The sequence below is a fragment of the Uloborus diversus genome, chromosome 5 (assembly GCF_026930045.1).
Source record: "Uloborus diversus isolate 005 chromosome 5, Udiv.v.3.1, whole genome shotgun sequence".
In the NCBI taxonomy this organism is placed as follows: Eukaryota; Metazoa; Arthropoda; class Arachnida; order Araneae; family Uloboridae; genus Uloborus; species Uloborus diversus.
This window is the reverse complement of record NC_072735.1, coordinates 125,964,242-125,970,241: the sequence shown is the minus strand read 5'-3', so window position 1 is coordinate 125,970,241 and position 6,000 is coordinate 125,964,242.

The following is a 6,000-nucleotide window of genomic DNA, read 5'->3' as shown; positions in this document are numbered from 1 at the left end:
GCTACTCGGTACGTCTCAAAAGGTATTAATCTGAACCATTTTACCAATACAATAACTCTAAAAGAAAATGTGATAGTGAAATCCTATTACAATGAACTTCAAGGGACCACAAATTTTGTTCGTTGTAACAGAAATTTCGTTATAACGAAATCCAAGCATCATAGTAGAAATTAAATCAGGACTGATATTTTACTTCATTGAAACGGAAATTTCGTTGTATTGGTATTCATTGTAAGGGGATTTCAATGTATATGCAACTGCAACAAAATTATGCATTTCTTTTAAACAAAAATTTGGCACAAACATCCCCCCTGAAATTTACACTTAATATTCTTTTCTAGCATTATGTTTTAAACCATAAACTATAAGTAATTGCAACTGCATAAATGCTCAAATTTGAGAAAAAATAAAAGGAAATAATAAAAATAACTAATAAAAGAAGGTAATTTAGTGTGACATATATCAGGGGTCTGTCCAGGATTTTTCACAGGATCTACTTTTTGTGAAAAATCAATTTTGTGAAAAATCAAACAATTTTGCAAATTTTTTTTTTCTTTTTTTGTAAAAACAAAATTTCAAAATTTTGATGGCGCAAGTACTGCATCAATGAAACTTTAAGCTGAGTGTTTTCCTCTTTTTCACTCAGTATATCATTGAATGTTTTGCTAGTGTTTGGGGGGGGGGAGGGGTGCATCATTCTCTGGGAGATGAGCACTCCTCAAGTGTCAAAATTTATTTACCATTCTTCACTGTGTTAAATAATACTAAAAATGGTAGAAATGTTATATGCATAGTATTTAAAATAATTTATAACAAAAAATATATATATTTCAAGTAGGGGTTCATCATTTAAATTTTTGGCCCAAGACACTCTTAAAGAGCACGAAATTTCTTTTAAAATTAATAAATCCCGTAATTTTAACAGAAATAAGAGATTTTATTTGTTTATCTCTTAACAAAGCATACGAAACATCAAAAATTCAAAAAATCTGAACCCCATAGCAGATGCAAAGAGATCGCAATCCTCAAAGTGAAGGCATCAAAAGTATAAAAACGGCTTGTAAAAGAAATATTTTTGATAAAATTATTTTAGAATTGCATTTAATATGCCTATTGCTAAGCATATCCTTAATAACCTTTATCATAATAAATTAACCTTTTGCCTATTTTAGATTTGAAAAAAAAATGTACAATAAAAAATTATAACCATTATGTTGTTTCAACAAACTTTTTGTCTGTAGAATGAGAGAGAAGAATAAAAGAGCCACTATTAGAATAATAATAAAAATTATCAAAAGCAGTACGTTAAATAATAATGAGAACTGTTTATTCCTTAAATAACAAAATAATTTTTGCAAACCAAGTTTATTTCTAAGTTCCAGTTCGGAATAGGACTCGACCGATGCATTAGCACCGATGGTTCAACAATTCAGCCATCGGCGTTGGCGGCCGATGCTAACTTGCAGGAAACATTGGCCCATCGGCCTTAAAAACGTCGAAAAGTCGATGGAATTGGCCGATGTTTTCGAAAAAAAGACCTTTGCTGTTTCACTTTTTAATGCAAAGTAAAGGGAGTTATTGTTTTCATATAAAATTGTTTACTTAAACTTCGGTATGAATTTCTATTTTAGCCACCCCCTGAAAGAGTTTTTAATACTGCATTCAGGTACCAAACAAGTTAATTATTGCGTTGTTTCTTGCGGCTGGATGTACGTATGTACAGTGACTCCCAAAAGTCTTCGTACACCTACGACTTTGAACGAAATAGGCCCCATTCCATTGGTTAGAATTAATATTTCGAAATAGGCATTTAATTATAAGATCTATGATCCATTTTTAACAAAACTACATGAAAAGTTTTTAAAAAATATTAAAACTTAATTTTTTAAAAATCAAAAACCAAAAAGTGCCGGAAATTTTATCTCACAAAAGTCTTCGTACACTTTATAAAATGTCTATATATTATTGAATAATCTAACTTTTGATTAAGTTATTAATTAGTGGAATATCATACAGTATTCATAACACCTTTTAAACGTCTGGGAATAGATTTCATTCTTTTTCTTTCTTTTTTTTGCGTAATTTCTGAGTAAGTGTTTAACCACACTTCGAGTCTTACTGTTTCTAGCTCTATTTTCGTTTTAAACGCCCTATTTTCGTAATCTAGCCTCCAGATATCTCTAAATACTTTACATTAAGTTAAAATCTGGAGATTGAGGGGGTATTTTCTAAATTTTAGGACAATTTTCGAGGCACTAGACGCAAACGTTGAAAACCGTGTGCTTCTTATCGTTATCTTGATAAAAAACAAAGTTGTTTCCAATAACCAAATTTTTGGCTCAGAGTTCAAAATTGGTTTTTAAAATATTTAAAGGAACAGCATAATTCATTATTACATCAAAAAATTACAAACTACCAAGTCCTGATGCTAATATGCACCCTCACACTAGAACACCTCCACCGTCCTGATTAACTGATCCAAATAAGTTCTTAAGATTAAGTCCCTAATTTTTTTTTCTACTTACAATTATACAAAAAAATAACCAAAAATGTTGAATTCATTTTTATCTGTAAGTAATACGTGATTCTAAAACGTTTTTAGCTTATTTAGCATTGATTTGCGACAAAAATCATAAGCTTTCTGTTTTTCGCATGACCAAGAAAATTTCTGCGGGAAGAGGTCCAATTTAATCCAGCTAATCAGGGAACTTGGCGAACAATTTTAGGTGAAAATTAAACGTAAAATGTTTCATTTAACTCTGCAGAAACTTTTACAGCACTCAAATGTGTATTTTTCACAAATTTTTTAACTTTAAATCTCCGATTACGTTTTGTCAACTTGCCGATTGACCTTTTCTTACCTTGTTTTCGGTCCAATTCCTTTCTTTAAAGCATTTTATCAAGCACTTTACTGTACAAACAAATAAATCAACTAATTTAGAAACATTTCAAACCAATTTACCACTACTGTGGGAAAAAAAATTCAAATTTTGAATGGTGTTTGCAGTTTTTTACGAATACCAGCCATTTTACAGTAATAAGCACAATATTAAGGAATAAATAAACAAAAAATTAAAGCCAAATGACATATAAGGGTCAACACAATGCAAAAATATTAATAAAACGGCATATGATAATTTTAATCAGGAATTTACTCGAAAATATTTGAGTGTATGATGACTTTTGTGGCGTGTTATTTCTCTGTCTACTTCTTTTTCTGACCCATTTCAAAAAGAAGTTCGGTAAATATTTTGAAAAAACCAATGGGTTGTATTTAGAATGACATAGGAATGATGTGAAAAAATATGAAGGTACTGAATATTGTTGATATACACATATGAAACTCAATATCCTACTATTCATAGCTTTACTGTGAATTGTATTTTATGTTTGTGTCAACTTTTTGGACAGGGTGTATGTTTACTGATACTGCAAGAACTGGAACTAATGTCATATACCCCACCTTTGGGGACATTTTCCTGTTGGCACCAAGAAAGCGTCGCCATGAAAACGATGTATGACGACATATGTCATACATTGTTCTTAGCAATGCTTTTTTAGCGCCAACAGGAAAAATTCAGATAAAAAACATGATCAAAGCACTTCAGAACACAATATACACTGCTCGACATTGAAAATGCAACACCAAGAAGGAGTGGTCAGAAAGTGATGAAATTTGGAAAAAAGACAGAGACAGCAAGGAATAAAAAATGATCTTAATTTCAAAATGATAGGCAGAATACAGAGCGAGAACAGCATTGGTTCAGTGTTATGTAGGAACACGAAGAAAACTGTCTAAGCATAGAGTCAATAAGGGTGCGGATGGTGTCCAGAGGGATGGCTCACCATTCCCTTTCAACCATTTGCCACAGTTCGTCTTCTGAACAAGGCAGGGACAGAGTCTGCAAACGGTGTCCAATCACATCCCACACATGTTCAATTTGCGACAGGGCAGGAGAGTATAGTGGCCAGGGAAGCATCTGTATGCCTTGGAGAGCATGTTGGCAGATGTGAGCATTGTGCGGTCGGGCGTCATCCTGCTGAAAAATTGCATTAGGTAGCCCTTGAAGGTAAGGGATTGCCACCGGCCACAGCACATTATCTAAGTAACGTTGGGCCGTCATAGTGTCCTGAATACGAAATAGAGGTGATGCCACACAGGTATGCAGCAACTTTCACTGGATAAACAGAAGCAGGATTCATCTTGGAAACACGACATTTTGCCATTCTGTCATCCACGTCGCTCTTGTCCCGCACCATACTAAACGTTGCTGTTTATGTTGTGGGGTCAATGGCAGTCTTCTTAGCGGACGCCGTGATTGCAGACCAAGTGCGACCAAACGACGGGAAATGGTTCGGACTGGTTGACATGGGAACATTCAGGGTATCCTTCACCTGCTGCAGAATCGAGGAACAAGTGATTTGTGGGTCTGCTACAGCTTGTCGGTGGAAGCGTTGATCCACGCATTCTGACGTCACTCTTTCTGCCCTGCACCCCCCAATCTTGCCACATTTTGTTGTTCCAACCATCTTCGGCACAGACGATGCACCATGCTCGCATCCATGTGGGTATCAGCTGCGATTTGATGTACGGACCAACCTCCCCCTCTCAGTCCGATCACTATACCCCTCGGAAAATCGTCTATCTGCTAGAAGGGCCTTCGTTGACGTCGGCCTGGCATTCTGTCGTGTTACACATAACCTCCAAGACAAAAACAAAATTTCTTCGATAATTTTCCAGTCAGAAATAACGACTCGAATATTGCCCATTCTGGAAGTTCCTTCCCTTATATCTTACTTCATGTGCATCGGAGAGCTGCACATTTCACATTATTTACATAACTCAGTGATGTACGTGTACTCTAAAATTTGCATAAACTTCTGAACACTCCTTCTTGGTGTTGCATTTTCAATGTTGAGCAGTGTATTTAAAAACATAAAACCACAACCCCGATAGCAGAAACTGCGAGACGCGAGACGTGCGTCGCAGATTTTTCAGTGGCCTGCAGATAATTTTACCTCAAAAAGAAATGAAAAATTAATAAATAGAAGAAAAAAAAAGAAATATAACCTTGCAAAAATATCGTTTGGAGTTTGCTTTTTCACTGGAAAAGCAATGGATGCTTCAGCATTTCAGCTAGAAACATAGTCGCCATATTTGGTCATTCATAAGATCGAAGTAGATAAGATGCTTAAGTGCCTACATTTTCCAAAACAAAGGAGACTTGGATGTTTCATTTAACTGCAAACTTAAAAAAAATGTCTTAAAATGTGCAGCAAATCTTTTTTTTTTATTTTTTAAAATAGTTTTCTTGAGAAATGAAAAATTTTAAATTTAAAATTTCACCTTATCCTCATTGCTTTTGACGCAAAAGGGCTAAAAACTTTTCAATTTGGATGTTTATTGCAATTCATGCTGTTGAAAATTGTACAAAATGTGTCATTTTTTTCGGATAAATCTTAATTATTGTCCTGAAAAATGCAAAACTTCATCTTTACAATATTATCCTATATTCATTGTTTTAGAGGCTAATGTGCAAAAAACCGACTATTTCAAAGATTTTGAATCTCTCTCTATTACTACTTTACAAATTAAAAAATCTATATTTAATCATTGAATTTTTCGCGGAGACACCATGTTTGGTCATTCGTAATATGGAAATAGACAAGACTATTACTTGCCTTAGTTCTCAAAAAAAGAATTGGATCAAGTTTTGATCAGATTACTTCAATACAAACTATTGAAGATAACATAAAATGTACAATAAATCATGTTTTTTTTAAAAATTATTTTCATGAAAAACGAATTATTATCCGCACAATTGTATTTGATCCTCATTGCTTTGGAAGCTCTGCTATAAACTAAAACATTCACCAAAAATGCAGTTTTCTGCCAACTTCTCACTAATTTATTCATTTTTTGAAAAAAAAATTTCAAAAACCTATTTTAACTTGAATTTTCCACATTTAAATAAATATGAATTGAATAATTGTTTTTCA